Source organism: Oryx dammah, unplaced genomic scaffold (assembly GCF_014754425.2).
Source record: "Oryx dammah isolate SB20612 unplaced genomic scaffold, SCBI_Odam_1.1 HiC_scaffold_27, whole genome shotgun sequence".
Lineage (NCBI taxonomy): Eukaryota > Metazoa > Chordata > Mammalia > Artiodactyla > Bovidae > Oryx > Oryx dammah.
This window is the reverse complement of record NW_024070211.1, coordinates 124,947,851-124,966,382: the sequence shown is the minus strand read 5'-3', so window position 1 is coordinate 124,966,382 and position 18,532 is coordinate 124,947,851.

Sequence of the window (18,532 nt, the reverse complement as noted above, 5' to 3'; positions counted from 1 at the left end):
ACAAAGATTATTCTGATTACTCAAAGCAATTTCAAAGAACAATTTTTAATTTTTATAACTTCCAGTAACTCTTCAGAACCAACCACCTCTTGGTTAACTTTATATCACAGAATTGAACAGTTTGGAGAGTGCGATGTGAGGGAATATAATTTTTCCTTGTTTGGTGGTTCGAATTTTATGATGATAAATGACAGTAAAAAAAAAAAGTGGGTGAGAAAGAATTTTGTCCTGTTGTGGCGGTTTAGAATTTAAACAAGATCCTGAAGCAGAAAATACCTGAGAGCAAATAGCAGAAGAGAAAGCAGAAGTATTGTTTGGGGTTGTAAATTAAATTATCTTTAATTATTTACTAAGCCAATACCAAAATTCCTTAAAAATATATTTTTGGATTATGTTATTTTAAATCCATTTTTACTTAAACAAAGGATTTGAGACTACACACATTACTTATGAGTATACAAAAGTCACTAACCAAAAGGTAAATAGTACTCATGAATTGCAGGTAAATAAGATATCTTTTGAAAATATAGGTTTTTTGCCTTTAAAATAGTGAAACTAGACCTTGTTTTTTACTTAGTAAATATTTATCAGGAATCTTCATCCCAAAAATTTCTACTTCATAAAGAAATTCTGCTTTAATCATTCCAAAAGACCTGTTACCTTTGATTTTTGCATAACTAGATTAAGGAAAGTTTTATATCTAAGTTCAATGAACTACACAGAATACAAGGATATATTTGCATAAATATGTGAGCAATGTCAGTACTTGGAAACTGCAATGAAAACTTCCCAAAAGTTTTGAGTAAGGAGAACTGAACTACCATCATAAAGGCACAATTGCTGGATTTGAATTTAGGCTCATTGCATGTATGTGCATACTATAGAAATGCTGTTCAAATCAGTTGGTAATCAGAAAAGATGTTTTAATTTTAAAAGTAGCTTTGCCACAGAAACCAACACTGTCAATCCAAGCCTTACCAGGAGATATGGGCTTCCTGGTGGCTCAGAGGTTAAAGCGTCTACCTGTGTCTGCCTGCAATGCGGGAGACCTGGGTTCGATTCCTGGGTCAGGAAGATCCCCTGGAGAAGAAAATGGCAACCCACTCCAGTATTCTTGCCTGGAGAATCCCATGGACAGAGGAGCCTGGTGGGCTGCAGTCCCCGGGGTTGCAAAGAGTTGGACACAACTGAGCGACTCCACTTTCACTTTCATGAGGTCTTAGCCAACCGTCTCTGATTATGCTGGTCAAATGTTCAAAGAGGAGTATCTTTCTATGGGTACCATCAGACATATATTGATCTACTCAGTATTATTTACTTTTATCCTATGCTCATATAACACTTTAGGAGTAGGAACTGTCTTTTCATATCATTTAGCTACAAGAAGTTATTGAACTGATGATGGGGAGAAGAATATACTTATAAATTTCAGTTACATTTATAATAAAAAATAAGTAAGTTAACATGTTAGCAATTTAGCAACTGCATAAATTTTAGTTATGTAAGTCTGTGCCAACAAGTCATAATAATGTCAGGTTTCTGAGTGTGCAAGCTGGAACAACAAAAATCTAAATTCAATAAAATAATGAATTTCAGTTTGTAAGATCTTCTGACAAACAGACTCCCTAAGTGATCCTCATAGTTAAGAAAGCTTAAAATTTTTTTTCATTAAATACATAGAAAATACTGGAATACCCAGTTCAAGATTTTAAAAACCACTTACAGTTCATTTTTCAATGCAAAAATTTCCTCTAGATGCTATATTTTGGGATATTTAACTCTTATTTGTTATCTTTATCTAGGTAAAAATTTAGAATTTACATAAAACAAAGCAAAACAATTAAACATACAAAAAAAGAAAGGAAACAGAGGACCTTGATTTAGGATCATTCGTTGACTTGTCAGTTTCTTTTGTGCTTTAATGAACAACTTACAATTTTTATTTCTCTTGAGCTGGTTGTTTTAAATTGTCTTGTCTTTGGACAGCACCTTAAAATGCTTCCTGGAAATGTCTGTCGAGTGTCTGTGAATTGGGAGAAAATTGTCTAACAGTTTATTTCCCTTCAAAATACATTAAATTGAGATACATAACATATTGCATTCCAATCCGCAAATTCTGTAAGAATTCTGGAGAAGGGGATGACAAAGGATGAGATGGCTGGATTGCATCACAGACTCAATGGACATGAGTTTGAGTGAACTCCGGGATTTGGTGATGGATAGGGAGACCTGGCATACTGGGATTCATGGGGTCGCAAAGAGTCGGACACGACAGAGCAACTGAACTGAACAGAACTGAACTGAATGAACCCATATATAAATCCAATTATTCTTGCAAATTATGTATTTATTGATTAAAAGTCTATCATCAATCTATCTATAACTGTCTATCTACATAATCATATACCTGTCACATTCAAATATCAGGAACAGCTGAATCAGATAAACCAACGATGTAACATTCTTGTTTTAGTGTGTCTGTTCAGTCAGTCTATTGAAGTTTAAAAGAGTAGAGATTCAAAAAGTGTTTGTTGTCATCATGTGGATAATTTTCATAAAATTATCAAAGTAATTTATGCAATTCTGCCATAATGCTGGCCGTAAATCCTATGTTGGATTTGTATAAAACTATTTGTTCTATCTTTGATATGCTTTCTTGCTTAATGACTCATATATCAACTGATTTAAACAATAAATGGTAAACTTGAGATCTGAGGATGGTATCGGCCAAGAAATATCCTTTACATCCTTAGCCGCAGATGATGTCACTAAAAGTCCATAATATCTTAAAAATGTGAAATAGCTTGGAAAATAAAAACTGGAAAAGATAATACAAATTGATTAACAGAGGTCCACTGTAATTTAAAAATATATATATATGTTAAGTATATATGTTGACTTCCATGTTGATTCAGTTGGTAAAGAATCTGCCTGCAATGCAGGAGACAAAAGATACGTTGGTTTGATCTTTGAGTTGGGAAGATCCTTTGGAGGAGGGCAGGGAAACCCACTGGAGTATTCTTGCCTGGAGAATATCCATGGACAGAGGAGCATGACAGGCTACAGTTCATGGAGTCATAGAGTCTGACATGACTAAGCAACTAACCACAGCACATATAATTTACTGACTGAATAAAAATACTGTATTTATTTTTTTGGCAAGAAAGTTACTTGATAGTGTTTCATATACATGTGTGTGTGTGTGTGTGTGTGCTCAGTTGTGTCCAATTTTTTGTGACCCCATAGACTGTAGTAGGCTAGGCTTCTCTGTCCACAGAATTTTTCAGGCAACAATACAGGATTTGGGGGTTGTCATTGTTTACTCTAGGGGATCTTCCCTATCCAGGGATCAAACTTGTGTTTCTTGAGCCTCCTGCATCAGCAGTCAGATACTTTACCACTGTGCCCCTGGGGACCCACATTATACACACACACACACACATACATATATATATATATATATCACACACACACACATATATATATATATACTGCTGCTGCTGCTGCTGCTAAATAGCTTCAGTCGTGCCTGACTCTGTGCGACCCCATAGACAGCAGCCCACCAGGGTCCCCGTCCCTGGGATTCTTCAGGCAAGAACAGTGGAGTGGGTTGCCATTTCCTTCTCCAGTGCATGAAAATGAAAAGTGAAAGTGGTCACTCAGTTGTAGCCAACTTATATCAACTCCATGGACTGCAGCCCACCAGGCTCCATCATCCATGGGATTTTCCAGGCAAGAGTACTGGAGTGGGGTGCCATTGCCTTATCTGATATATATATATACACAAATATATAATCTTCATATTATTGTTAAAACTTGATAAAAAGTATAAATACAAATAATAAAAATTTTGCAACAGAGACAGAAATATTTCACAATTGTGTCCCTAAGTTTTCTTTGTCATTTAATTCTTCCAAAGGCATGAGAGGATGAGCCAAAGTGAAAACAATGCCCAGTTGGGTATTTGTCTTGTGGTGAAAGTAAACTCTGATGCTGTAAGAACAATATTGCATCAGTTCAGTTCAGTTCAGTTCAGTCACTCAGTCATGTCCGACTCTTTGCGACCCCATGAATCGCAGTGTGCCAGGCCTCCCTGTCCATCCCCATCTCCCGGAGTTCACTCAGACTCATGTCCACCGAGTCCGTGATGCCATCCAGCCTTCTCATCCTCGGTCGTCCCCTTCTCTTCCTTTCCCCAATCCCTCCCAGCATCAAAGTCTTTTCCAATGAGTCAACACTTCGCATGAGGTGGCCACAGTACTGGAGCTTCGGCTTTAGCATCACTCCTTCCAAAGAAATCCCAGGCCTGATCTCCTTCAGAATGGACTGGTTGGATCTCCTTGCAGTCCAAGGGACTCTCAAGACTCTTCTCCAACAACACACGTCAAAAGCATCAATTCTTCAGCACTCAGCCTTCTTCACAGTCCAACTCTCACATCCATACATGACCACAGGAAAAACCATAGCCTTGACTAGGCGGACCTTAGTCGGCAAAGTAATGTCTCTGCTTTTGAATATACTGTCTAGGTTGGTCATAACTTTTCTTCCAAGGAGTAAGCGTCTTTTAATTTCAGGGGTGCAGTCACCATCTGCAGTGATTTTGGAGCCCCAAAAAATAAAGTCTGACACTGTTTCTACTGTTTCCCCATCTATTTCCCATGAAGTGATGGGACTGGATGTCATGATCTTTGTTTTCTGAATGTTGAGCTTTAAGACAACTTTTTCACTCTCCTCTTTCACTTTCATCAAGAGGCTTTTTATCTTCTCTTTACTTTCTGCCATAAAGGTGGTGTCATCTGCATATCTGAGGTTATTGATATTTCTCCCAGCAATCTTGATTCCAGCTTGTGTTTCTTCCAGTCCAGCGTTTCTCATGATGTACTCTGCATAGAAGTTAAATAAGCAGGGTGACAATATACAGCTTTGATGTACTCCTTTTTCCTATTTGGAACCAGTCTGTTGTTCCATGTCCAGTTCTCACTGTTGCTTCCTGGCCTGCATACAGATTTCTCAAGAGGCAGGTTAGGTGGTCTGGTATTCCCATCTCTTTCAGAATTTTCCATAGTTTATTGTGATCCACATAGTCAAAGGCTTTCACATAGTCAATGGCTTTCACATAGTCAATAAAGCAGAAACAGATATTTTTCTGGAACTCTCTTGCTTTTTCCATGATCCAGTGGATGTTGCCAATTTGATCTCTGGTTCCTCTGCCTTTTCTAAAACCAGCTTGAACATCAGAGAGTTCACAGTTCACGTATTGCTGAAGCCTGGCTTGGAGAATTTTGAGCATTACTTTACTAGCATGTGAGATGAGTGCAATTGTGTGGTAGTTTGAGCATTCTTTTGCATTGACTTTCTTTGGAATTGGAATGAAAAGGGACCTTTTCCAGTCCTTTGGCCACTGCTGAGTTTTCCAAATTTGCTGGCATATTGTGTGCAGCACTTTCACAGCATCATCTTTCAGGATTTGAAACAGCTCAACTGGAATTCCATCACCTCCACTAGCTTTGTTTGTAGTGATGCTTTCTAAGGCCCACTTGACTTCACATTCCAAGATGTCTGGCTCTAGATTAGAGATCACATCATCATGATTATCTGGGTCATGAAGATCTTTTTTGTACAATTCTTCCATGTATTCTTCCACCTCTTCTTAATATCTTCTGCTTCTGTTATGTCCATACCATTTCTGTCCTTTATCGAGCCCATCTTTGTATGAAATGTTCCCTTGGTATCTCTAATTTTCTTGAAGAGATCTCTAGTCTTTCCCATTCTGTTCTTTTCCTCTATTTCTTTGCATTGATCGGTGAGGAAGGCTTTCTTATCTCTTCTTGCTATTCTTTGGAACTCTGCTTTCAGATGCTTATATCTTTCCTTTTCTCCTTTGCTTTTCACCTCTCTTCTTTTCACAGCTATTTGTAAGGCTTCCCCAGACAGCCATTTTGCTTTTTTACATTTCTTTTCCATGGGGATGGTCTCGATCCCTGTTTCGCATGAACCTCTGTCCATAGCTCATCAGGCACTCTATCTATCAGATCTAGGCCCTTAAATCTATTTCTCACTTCCACTGTATAATCATAAGGGATTTGATTTAGGTCATACCTGAATGGTCTAGCAGTTTCCCCTACTTTCTTCAATTTGAGTCTTAATTTGGTAATAAGGAGTTCATGATCTGAGCCACAGTCAGCTCCTGATCTTGTTTTTGTTGACTGTATAGAGCTTCTCCATCTTTGGCTGCAAAGAATATAATCAATCTGATTTCGGTGTTGACCATCTGGTGATGTCCATGTGTAGAGTCTTCTCTTGTGTTGTTGGAAGAGGGTGTTTGCTATGACCAGTGCATTTTCTTAGCAAAACTCTATTAGTCGTTGCCCTGCTTCACTCTGCATTCCAAGGCCAAATTTGCCTGTTACTCCAGGTGTTTCTTGACTTCCTACTTTTGCATTCAAGTCACCTATAATGAAAAGGACATCTTTTTTGGGTGTTAGTTCTAAAAGGTCTTGTAGGTCTTCATAGAACCATCCAACTTCAGCTTCTTCAGTGTTACTGATTGGGGTGTAGACTTGGATTACTGTGATATTGAATGGTTTGCCTTGGAAACAAACAGAGATCATTCGGTCGTTTTTGAGATTGCATCCAAGTACTGCATTTTGGACTCTTTTGTTGACCATGATGGCTACTCCATTTATTCTAAGGGATTCTTGCCCACAGTAGTAGATATAGTGGTCATCTGAGTTAAATTCACCCATTCCAGTCCATTTTAGTTTGCTGATTCCTAGAATGTCAACGTTCACCCTTACTATCTCTTGTTTGACCACTTCCAATTTGCCTTGATTCATGGACCTGACATTCCAGTTCCTATGCAATATTGCTCTTTACAGCATCAGATCTTGCTTCTATCACTAGTCACATCCAGAACTGGGTATTGTTTTTGCTTTGGCTCCATCCCTTCATTCTTTCTGGAGTTATTTCTCCACTAATCTCCAGTAGCATATTGCATAGAAATCTGGAATGTTAAGTCCATGAATCAAGGTAAATTAGATATGTTCAAACAGAAGATGGCAAGAGTTAACACTGACATTTTAGGAATCAGTGAACTAAAATGTACCGGAATGGGCAAATTTAATTCAGATGACCATTATATCTACTATTGAGGGCAAGATTCCCTTTGGAAAAAAAAAAATAGAGTAGCCCTCATAGCCAATGAAAGAGTCTAAAATGCAGTATTTAGGTGTAATCTTAAAAACGACAGAATGATCTCTGTGTTTTCCAAGTCATTCAATATTAGAGTAATACAAATCATTGCCCCAACCACTAATGCCAAAGAAGCTGAAGTTGAATGGTTCTATGAAGATCTACAAGACATTCTAGGACTAACACCCAGAAAAAATATCCTTTTCATCATAGGGGACTAGAATGCAAAGGTAGGATCAAGGGATACCTGGAGTAACAGGCAAGTTTGGCCTTGGAGTACAAAATGAAGCAGGGCAAAGGCTAACAGAGTTTTGCCAAGAGAACGCACTGGTCATAGCAAATACCCTCTTCCAACAAACACAAGAGATGACTCTACATATGGACATCACCAAATGTTCAATACCATAATCAGATTGATTATGTTCTTTATACGGCAAAGATGGAGAGGCTATATATAGTCAACAATAACAAGACCAGGAGCTGACTGTGGCTCAGATCATGAACTCATTGCAAAATTCAAACTTAAATTGAAACCTAGGGAAAACCACTAGCTCATTCAGGTATGATCTAAATCAAATCCCTTATGATTATACAGTTCAGTTCAGTTCAGTTCAGTTCAGTCACTTAGTCATGTTCAACTCAGAACCCATGAACTGCAGGATGCCAGGCCTCCCTGTCCTTCACAAATTCCCATAGCCTACCCAAAGATATGTCCATTGAGTTGGTGATGCCATCCAACCATTTCATCCTCTGTCCTCCCCTTCTCCTGCCCTCAATCTTCCCTAGCATCAGAATCTTTTCAAATAAGTCAGTTCTTTGCATTAGGTGGCCAAAGTGTTGGAGTTTCTGCATCAACATCAGTTCTTCCAATGAACACCCAGGACTGATCTCCTTTAGGATGGACTGGTTGGATCTCCTTGCAGTCCAAGGGACTCTCAAGAGTCTTCTCCAACACCACAATTGAAAAGCATCTATTCTTCGGCACTCAGTTTTCTTTATAGTCCAACTCTCACATCCATACATGAGGACTGGGAAAAACATAGCTTTGAATATATGGACCTTTGTTGGCAAAGTATTGGCTCTGCTTTTGAATATGTTCTCTAGGTTGGTCATAAGTTTCCTTCCAAGGAGTAAGCATCTTTTAGTTTCATGGATGCAGTCACTATCTGCAGTGATTTTGGAGCCCTCCAAAATAAAGTCAGCTACTGTTTCCACTTTTTCCTCATTTATTTGCCGTGAAGTGATGGGACTGGATGCCATGATCTTCATTTTCTGAATGTTGAGTGTTAAGCCAACTTTTTTATTCTCCTCTTTCACTTTCATCAAGAGGCTCTTTGTTCTTCTTCACTTTCTACCATAATGATAGTGTCATCTGCATGTATGAGGTTATTGATATTTCTCCCAGCAATCTTAATTCCAGCTGTGCTTCATGCAGCTCAGCATTTCTCATGATGTACTCTGCATATAAGTTAAATAAGCAGGGTGACAATATACAGCCTTGACGCACTCCTTTTCCTATTTGGAACCAGTCTGTTGTTCCATGTCCAGTTCTAACTGTTGCTTCCTGACCTGCATACAGGTTTCTCAAAAGGCAGGTCAGGCGGTCTGGTATTCCCATCTCTCCAAGAATTTTCCACAGTTTATTGTGATCCACACAGTCAAAGCCTTTGGCATAGTCAGTAAGTAGAAACAGATGTTTATGTGAAATTCTCTTGCTTTTCAATGATCCAGCCAATGTTGTCAATTTGATCTCTGGTTCCTTTGTCTTTTCTAAAACCAGCTTGAACATCTAGAATTTCATGATTCATATATTGCTGAAGCCTGGCTTGGAGAATTTTGAGCATTAATTTACTAGCATGTGAGATGAGTACAATTGTGCAGTAGTTTGAGCATTCTTTGTCATTTCCTTTCTTTTGGGTTGAAATGAAAACTGACCTTTTCCAGTCCTGTGGCCACTGCTGAGTTTTCCAAATTTGCTGACATATTTAGTGCAGCACTTTCACAGCATCATCTTTTAGGATTTTAAATAGCTCAACTGGAATTCCATCACCTCCACTAGCTTTGTTTGTGTGATTCGTCTTAAGGCCCACTTGACTTCACATTCTAGGATGTCTGGCTCTAGGTGAGTAATCACACCATCGTGATCAAGTGGGTACTGAAGATCTTTTTTGTGCAGTTCTGTGTATTATTGCCACCTATTCTTAATATATCTGCTTTTCTGTCAGGTCCATATCATTTCTGTCCTATATTGCACCCATCTTTGCATGAAATGTTCCCGTGGCATCTCTAATTTTCTTGAAGGGATCTCTAGTCTTTCCCATTCTATTGCTTTCCTCTATTTCTTTGCATTGATCATTGAGGAAGGCTTTCTTATCTCTCCTTACTATTCTTTGGAACTCTGCATTCAAATGGGTATATCTCTCCTTTTCTTCTTTGCTTTTCACTTCTCTTCTTTTCACAGCTATTTGTAAGGCTTCCTAAGACAGCCATTTTGCTTTTTTTCATTTCTTTTTCTTGGGGATGGTCTTGATCCCTGTCTCCAGTGCAATGTCATGAATCTCTGTCCATAGTTCATCAGGCATTCTGTTTATCTGATCTAGTCTGTTAAATCTATTTCTCACTTCCACTTTATAACCATAAGGTATTTGATTTAGGTCCAGGAGAAAAGGAAAGATATAAGCATCTAAATGCAGAGTTCCAAAGAATAGCAAGAAGAGATAAGAAAGCCTTCTTCAGTGATCAGTGCAAAGAAATGGAGGAAAAGAACAGAATGGGAAAGACTAGAGATCTCTCCAAGAAAATTAGAGATACCAAGGGAACATTTCATGCCAAGATGTGCTCGATAAAGGACAGAAATGGTATGGACCTAACGGAAGCAGAAGATGTTAAGAAGAGTGGCAAGAATACACGGAAGAACTGTACAAAAAAAGATCTTCAGGACCCAGACATTCATGATGGTATGATCACTAATCTAGAGCCAGACATCTTGGAATGTGAAGTCAAGTGGGCCTTAGAAAGCATCACTACAAACAAAGCTAGTGGAGGTGATGGAATTCCAGTTGAGCTGTTTCAAATCCTGAAAGATGATGCTGTGGAAGTGCTGCACTCAATATGCCAGCAAATTTGGAAAACTCAGCAGTGGCCACAGGACTGGAAAAGGTCAGTTTTCATTCCAATTCCAAAGAAAGGCAATGCAAAAGAATGCTCAAACTACCTCACAGTTGCACTCATCTCACATACTAGTGAAGTAATGCTCTAAGTTCTCCAAGCAAGGCTTCAGCAATACGTGAACCATGAAATCCCTGATGTTCACGATGGTTTTAGAAAAGGCAGAGAACCAGACATCAAATTGCCAACATCCTCTGGATCATGCAAAAAGCGAGAGAGCTCCAGAAAAACATCTATTTCTGCTTTATTGACTATGCCAAAGCCCTTGACTGTGTGGATCACAATAAACTGTGGAAAATTCTGAAAGAGGTCAGAATACCAGACCACCTAACCTGCCTCTTGAGAAATCTGTATTCAGTTCAGGAAGCAAGACTTAGAACTGAACATGGAACAACAGACTGGTTCCAAATAGAAAAAGGAGTACATCAAGGCTGTATATTGTCACCTTGCTTATTTAACTTCTATGCAGCATACATCATGAGAAACGCTGGACTGGAAGAAACACAAGCTGGAATCAAGATTGTTCGGAGAAATATCAATAACCTCAAATATGCAGATGACATCACCCTTATGACAGAAAGTGAAGAGGAGCTAAAAAGCCTCTTGATGAAAGTGAAAGAGGAGAGCGAAAAAGTTGTCTTAAAGCTCAACATTCAGAGAACAAAGATCATGGCATCCGGTCCCATCACTTCATGGGAAATAGATGGGGAAACAGTGGAAACAGTGTCAGACTTTATTTTTTTGGGCTCCAAAATCACTGCAGATGGTGACTGCACCCATGAAATTAAAAGACGCTTACTCCTTGGAAGAAAAGTTATGAGCAACCTAGATAGTATATTCAAAAGCAGAGACATTACTTTGCTGACTAAGGTCCGTGTAGTCAAGGCTATGATTTTTCCAGTGGTCATGTATGGATGTGAGAGTTGGACTATGAAGAAGGCTGAGCGCCAAAGAATTGATGCTTTTGAAGTGTGGTGTTGGAGAAGACTCTTGAGAGTCTCTTGGACTGCAAGGAGATCCAACCAGTCCATTCTGAAGGAGATCAGGCCTGGGATTTCTTTGGAAGGAGTGATGCTAAAGCCGAAGCTCCAGTACTGTAGCCACCTCATGCAAAGAGTTGACTCATTTGAAAAGACTCTGATGCTGGGAGGTGTTGGGGGCAGGAGATTAAGGAGACGACCAAGGATGAGATGGCTGGATGGCATCACAGACTTGATGGACATGGGTCTGAGTGAACTCCGGGAGATGGGGATGGACAGGGAAGCGTGGCATGCTGAGATTCATGTGGTCGCAAAGAGTCGGACATGACTGAGCGACTGAACTGAACTGAATTGAATAATCTAGTGGTTTTCTCCACTTTCTTCAATTTAAATATGAATTTGGCAATAAGGATTTCATGATCTGAACTATAGTCCACTCCTGGTCTTGTTTTTGCTGACTCTATAGAGCTTCACCATCTTTGGCTACAAAGAATATAATCATCTGACTATGCTGTTGGCCATGTGGTGATGTCCATGTGTAGTCTTTTCTTGTGTTGTTGGAAGAGGTTGCTTACTATGACTGGTTAGTTCTCTTGGCAAAACTCTATTAGCCTTTGCCCTGCTTCATTCTGTACTCCATGGTCAAATTTTCCTGTTACTCCAGGTGTTTCTTGGCTTTCTATTTTTGCATTCCAGTCTTCTATAATGAAAAGGACATCTTTTTTGGGTGTTAGTTCTGAAAGGTCTTGTAGTTCTTCATGTTGCTGCTGCTGCTAATTTGCTTCAGTCATGTCCGTCTCTGTGCGATCCCATAGACTGCAGCCCACCAAGCTCTGACCCGGCAAGAACACTGGAGTGGGTTGCCAATTCCTTCTCCAATGCATGAAAGTGAAAAGTGAAAGTGAAGTCGCTCAGTCGTATCCAACTCTCTGTGACCCCATGGACTGTAGCCTATCAGGTTCCTCCGTCCATGGGATTTTCCAGGCAAGATTACTGGAGTGGGTTACCATTGCCTTCTCCATAGGTCTTCATAACCATTCAATTTCAGCTTCCTCAGCATTACTGGTCAGTTATATAGTAGGATGGACAAATAGATTCAACGGATTAGTCTGATAGAGTGCCTGAAGAACTATGGATGGAGTTTCATAACATTCTATCAGGGGTGATGACTAAAACCATCCCCAAGAAACACAAATGCAAAAAGCAAAATGGTTGTCTGAAGAAGCCTTAGAAATAGCTAAGAAACGATGAGAAGTAGAAGGCAAAGGAGAAAAAGGAAAGATTTACTCATCTGAATGCAGAGTTCCAAAGAAGAGCACAGAGAGATAGAAAAACTTTTTTAAGTGAACAATGCAAAGAAATAGAGGAAAAAAGTAGAATGGGAATGACTAGAGATCTCCTCAATAAAATTTGAGGTACCAAGGGAGCATTTCATGCAAAGAAGGGCACAATAAAAGACAGAAATGATATGGCCCTAACAGGAGCAGAAAATGTTTATGAAGAGGCATCAAGAATACACAGAAGATCAAAAAATATCTTCATGACCCAGATAACCATGATGATGTGACCACTCATCTAGAGCCCAACATCCTGGAGTGTGAAATCAAGTGGGCCTTAGGAAACATCACTATGAACAAAGCTAGTGGAGTTGATGGAATTCTAGTTGAGCTATTTCAAATCCTAAAAAGATGATGCTGTGAAAGTGCTGCACTCAATATGCCAGCAAATTTGGAAAACTCAGCAGTGGCCACAGGACTGGAAAAGGTCAGGTTTCATCCAATCCCAAAGAAGGGTAATGACAAAGAATGCTCAAACACTCATTTCCTATGTTAGCAAATTTATGCTGAAAATCCCTCATGCTTGGCTTCAACAGCATGTGAACCAAGTCATTCCACATGTATAAGTTGGATTTAGGAAAGGCAGAGGAATCAGAGATCAAAGTGCCAAATCATTTAGATCATAGAAAAAGCTAGAAAATATCAGAAAAACATCTACTTCTACTTCATTGACTATGCTAATTTCTTTGACTGTGTAGATCTCAATAAACTGTGGAAAACCTTGAAGAGATGGGAATATCAGACCACCTGACCTGCCTCTTGTGTAACCTGTATGCAGGTCAAGTAGCAACAATTAGAACCAGACATAGAACAACAGACTGGTTCCAAATTGGGAAAGGAATATATCAAGATTGTATACTGTCACCCTGCTTATTTATCTTATATGCAGAGTACATCATGTGAAATGCCAAGCTGGATTAATCACAAGCTGGAATCATGATCTTGGGGAGGAATATCAATAACTTTAGATATACAGATGATACCACCCTTGTGGCAGAAAGTGAAGAGGCACTAAATAGCTTCTTGAAGAAGGGGAAAGAAGAGAGTGACAAAGCTGGCTTAGAACTCAACATTCAAAAAACTAAAATCATGGCATCTAGTCCCATAACTTCATGGCAAATAGATGGGGAAACAATGGCAGACTTTACTTTCTAGGGCTCCTAAATCATTGTGGACATTGACTGCAGCCAAGAAATTGAAAGACACTTGTTCCTTGGAAGAAAAGCAATGACAGTACATTAAAAAAGCAGACATTACTTTGCCTACAAATTTCTGTATAGTCAAAGCTATGGTTTCTAGAGTAGTCATGTACACCTGTGAGAGTTGGACAATAAAAAAATAGCATCAAGGAATTGATGCTTTCAAACTGGGATGTTGTAGAAGACTCTTGAGAGTGTCTTGGACAGAAAAGAAATCAAACCAGTCAATCCTAAAGGAAATCAACCCTGAATATTCATTGTAAGGACTGATGCTGAAGCTGAAGTTCATATACTTTTGCCACCTGATGTGCAGAGCTGACTCGCTGGAAAAGACTTTGATGCTGGGAAAGAGTGAAGGCCTGAGGAGAAGAGGACAACAGACCATCAGATGGTTGCATGGCTTCATCGACTCAAAGGACATGTATTTGAGCAAACCCTAGGAGATTGCCGGAGAAGCAATGGCACCCCACTCCAGTACCCTTGCCTGGAAAATCCCATGGACAGAGCAGCCTGGCAGGCTGCAGTGCATGGGGTCGCTAAGAGTAGGACACGACTAAGCCACTTCACTTTCACTATTCACTTTCATGCATTGGAGAAGAAGATGACAACCTACTCCAGTGTTCTTGCCTGGAGAATCCCAGGGATAGAGGAGCCTGGTGGGCTGCCATCTATGGGGTCACACAGAGTCGGACACGACTGAAGTGACTTAGCAACAGCAGCAGCAGCAGCAGCAGCAGCAGCAGCAGCAGCAGCAGCAGCAGCTAGGAGATGATGAAGTATAGAGAAGCCTGGTGTGCTGCAGTCCATGGGGTTGAAAACAGTTTGATATGGCAGAGGGACTGAACTACAATAGCAAAATATTAAGGTTTAAATGCCAAGTTGTGGTATAGTCTTTGAAATTGATGTTTAAATAGCCAATCAGGGATTATATCAGATCTAAACCTTAGAAAGAATCCAAATTGTAACATTAAAAATAATTTTTCTCCTACTGGCCTTCTAAGAGATATTAATGTCAATAGTAGAAAATAACAGAAGGACAAAGAAAATAATTGTCACTGGATGTTTTCAAGCCCTTGAAAGCGTGCAAGCTTTTACTACTCATAAGAACTACTTTTTTAAAATTAAAGTTTCTCACAAAATTCTCAGCTTTTAGAAATGCTCCAAACTGCCATATTAACCATTATTCTTATCAATATAATGAATTATCTCATGTATATTATGACTTTTAAATATCATCTGTTTTAGCATTTTTTTTTTAATATGAGAATTAAAATCGTGCTTTTCTTACTTGGCAAATTCTTTACTGCAATTTCATGTTGTGCATGTAAAATCATTTCTTATGGGTTTGTTCTAGGTATTTGTAACCCATTTAAGTTTCCAAGGATAAGAGTAGATTTTATTATTTGTCCACCTTACCCTAGCACCTCTTTACTGAAGCTGTCATGTGCATATAATATAGAAGTTAAACACAATAGTGGTATACCTACCACTGACAGTTGTGAATTTCTGTGCAGCATTCACTGTGACATCTTCACGACTGCTGCTTATCTGGCCTTCAATTAATATATTCAGGAAGGTATGCAATTCCCAGTGCACAAATCGTTAAGAACTGTAACTGTTACCTGTCTTTTCATTGCCTAAAATTAATAGGTACTCTTCACATATTTAATGCATTTGCATAAATTTCCATATTCTACACCTCTGTAGTTGCTTTCCTGTCATCTTCCCTAAAAAGGTGAACATAAATACTTTTTCCTTATTGAAATTAGCCTTAAGTGTTTGTTTTATTTTTAACAAAATTATTCCAAAATAAATTAATTTCACAACTTAGTAGTATCTAACACATTACACTTACTTAATGAAAATTCTGGTAATCAGTAGCCTATAAGAAATCAATAACTACTTTTGTATGTTAGTCATTCAATCATGTCCACTTCTTTGTGACCCTATAGACTGTGGCCTGCCAAGATCCTCTGTCCATGCAATTTTCCAGGCAAGAATACCAGAGTGGGTAGCCATTTCCTTCTCCAGAGGATCTTCCTGACCCAAGGATTAAACTTAGGTCTTCTGCATTGCAGGCAGATTCTTTACCATCTGAGCCATCAGGGAAGACAATATTTTACATCTATTACATAATGTAGTAGTTTATATTTATATATAAATAATGTAATCTTTTACATCTATTATGAAGATCTAAACTCTTTTACATGTATTCACTTTTACACGTATTCACTTTTACTTTCCATTATCTTTTCACACACACTTCATCTTAAAACATGAAGAATCAATGTTTTGTATATTCTGAAATAATCTGGAAATAAGTCTAAGACTCATCCAATTCACCTAACTTTTAGAGACAAAAACATGGAAAAAAAACCCTGCATATATCTCTGAAAAAATATTACTTTTTAATTTTAAAAATATTTACACTTTTTTCAAGCCTGGAACTTTAATTATGAGATTAGCATTATAATGATTTTAAATTATATGTAACAGAGTACTCTATTTTAAGACTGTGTAATTTGTATAAGTACTGGTGTACTCAATATAGAAAAACATCTATTTCTGCTTTATTGACTGTACCAAAGCATTTGACTGTGTGGATCACAGCAAACTGTGGAAAATTCTTAAAGAGATGGGAATACCAGACCATCTTACCTCCTGAGAAAGCTGTATGCAGGTCAAGAAGCAACAGTTAGAACTGGACATGGAACAACAGACTGCTTCCCAATTGGGAAAGGAGTACATCAAGGCTATATATTGTCACCTTGCTTATTTAACTTATATGCAGAGTACATCATGTGAAATGCCTGGCTGTATGAAGCACAAGCTGGAATATAGATTGCTGGGAGAAATGTCAATAACCTCAGATAGGCAGATGACACCCCGTTATGGCAGAAAGCAAAGAGGAACCAAAGAGCCTCTTGATGAAAATGAAAGAGGAGAGTGAAAAAGTTGGCTTAAAACTCAGCTTTCAAAAAACTAAGATCATGGCATCCGGCCCCATCATTGCATGGCAAACAGATGGGGAAAGAATGGAAACAGTGGGAAACTTCATTCTGGGGGGCTCCAAAACCACTGCAGATGGTGACTGCAGCCATGAAATTAAAAGATACTTGCTCCTTAGAAGAAAAGCTGTGACCAACCTAGACAGCATATTAAAAAGCAGAGACATTAATTTGCCTACACAGTTCCATCTAGTCAAAGCTATGACTTTCCAGTAGTCATGTATGGATGTGAGAGTAGGACTATAAAGAAAGCTGACTGCTGAAATATTGATGCTTTTGAATGTGATATTGGAGAAGACTTTTGAGAGTCTCTTGCATGGCAAGGAGATCAAACCAGTCAATACTAAAGGAAATCAGTCCTGAATATTCATTGGAAGGACTGATGCTGAAGCTGAAACCCTGATACTTTGTCCCCCTGATGTGAAGAACTGACTCACTGGAAATGATGGGAAAGACTGAAGGCAGAATGAGAAGGGGATGACAGAGGATGTGATGGTTGGATATCATCACCAGCTCGATGGACATGAGTTTGAGCACACTCTGGGAGCTGGTGATAGACAGGGAAGCCTGGCATGGTGCAGTCCATGAGGTTGCAAAGAGTTGGACACAACCGAGCAACTGAACTGAACTGAACTGAACTGAACTGAACTGAACCATCTTATCTTCTGTTGCCCCCTTTACTTCCTGCCTTCAATCTTTTCCAGCATCAAGGTCTTTTCTAATGAGTCGACTCTTTGCATCAGGGTGCCAAATATCTGAGCTTCCAGTGACTATTGAGTTTATTTCCTTTTAGATTGATTGATTTGATCTCTTTGCTGTTAAAGGGACTCGCAAGAGTCTTCTCCAGCACCACAATTCTAAAGCATTGATTTTTCAGCATTCAGCCTTCTTTATGGTCCATCATCATTTTGTGTGTGTGTGTGTGTGTGTGTTAGTCACATATTTGACTCTCTTTGTGACCTCATGGACTGTAGTCTGCCAGACTCCTCTGTCCATGGAATTCTCCAGGCAGGAATATTGAAGTGGGTAGCCTATCCCTTCTCCAGGGTATCTTCTCTACCAGGTATTGACCCTGAGTCTCCTGCATGGCAGGCAGATTCTTTACCAGCTGAGCCAATAGGTAAGCCTCCCACCATCATTAGGGAATCACAAATTAAAACAACAATGGGAGACCATTGCTTACCTAGTAGATTGGTAAAAGTCAAAAACACTGACAACACCAAATGTTGGTGAACATGTGGAGTAACAGGAGCTCTCATTCCTTGCTGGGGGAAGGCAAAATGTTACAGTCACTTTGGAAGACATTTTGGCTGTTTCTTATAAAACTAAACATACTCTTACTATAATAAGCCAACAGTTACATCCGTAGGTATCTTTGCAAATGAGCTGAAAACACATTCACTTAAAAACCTTCACATGAATACTTTATTGATAATCGCAAAAATGTAGAAGCAACCAACATATCCCTCAGTATGTCCATGTATAAACGAAATGTGTGTGGGTGCATGCTAAGTTGCTTCAGTAGTGTCTGATGCTCTGGCCCTAGGACTGTAGCCCACTAGGCTCCTCTGTCCATAGAATTCTCCAGGAAAGAATACTGGAGTGGGTTGCCATGCCCTCCTCCAGGGGATCTTCCCAACACAAAGATC